This window comes from Myotis davidii, unplaced genomic scaffold, assembly GCF_000327345.1.
Source record: "Myotis davidii unplaced genomic scaffold, ASM32734v1 scaffold762, whole genome shotgun sequence".
In the NCBI taxonomy this organism is placed as follows: domain Eukaryota; kingdom Metazoa; phylum Chordata; class Mammalia; order Chiroptera; family Vespertilionidae; genus Myotis; species Myotis davidii.
The window spans coordinates 1,514,100-1,515,197 of record NW_006293699.1 but is presented as its reverse complement, the minus strand read 5'-3'; positions in this window follow the sequence as shown (position 1 = coordinate 1,515,197).

The following is a 1,098-nucleotide window of genomic DNA, read 5'->3' as shown; positions in this document are numbered from 1 at the left end:
GACCAATTAGTTCATGGACCTAACATTCTCTTTCCCCACGAAAACTATTTTTTAAAGCAGTTTTCATGAGCAGGCTCTCAGGGCACAGTCGCTTTTTAACAAAGTGATAACGGCTGAAACTCCCCGCACACTCGCTGTGCCCCGTGTGGCTCTCGGCTCTCGCATTGACGGCTCTTCCACCTCGTTAGCCTTATCACGTACGATGAAGTCAACGCACAGCGCAAACACATATTGGCAAAGCATCATGAACAAAAATAATTCAACATAGAAACGTCGACAGCAGCTCCCTACAAGACATTACATGCCAGGGGTTTGGGTGGGGAGGACCTTTTACAGCGCCTCGTCATCGGTTCCCACCTGGCCACGCGCTGTCAGGAAATCACTCGACTCACGCCTCAGATGTGTCCACCCCCACGCGGGCTGTCGTCCACCAGCTTCTCCAGGATGGGGGCGGATGCGCACCTGAGGCCACACAGTGCCTCCTCCCCCCCTCACTGTGTGCTTGGAGCATGCCAACCTGGAAAATGGGGATCATGGCAGCACCCCTTTCACGGGGTGCTGCTAAGCTCAAACAAGGCCATGTGTAGTCGGCACATTGTGAGCTCCCACAGGCAATGCTCAGGTTCTGGCCATTCCCCACCTGCGACTCTGGGTCACAGTTTTGCTCTCATCTCCAAGGCCCCATTCCACCCAGATGGTGCCCACCTCCAACTAGACCGTCTGTCCAACGCCCTGAATTCTCCGGTTTCCAGTGGATTCAACCTCTACCGATGCCCACCTTGGTGACGCAGTGATCGCTGAGAAGGGCTTCGTCTCTGTGACCACAGTCTCCCGACCTTGGGGCTTGAACCTCCAGTCCTCAGACCCTCCACTCCCAGCCTCTCACTCCGTCCTCCCCACCCTCCTGGGCTTCAGGGGTTTCACCCAAAGAACCCGGCACCCGCCCTGCCCCCAACCACAGAGAACCCCACACCCTCCCTACCTCCACCCACAGAGAACCAGACATGAGGTTAGATGATAATGATGTTGATGATATCAATGATGATGGTAGAGATGAAATAGTGGAGCATATAGGGAGAAATGAACCAAACAGAGATG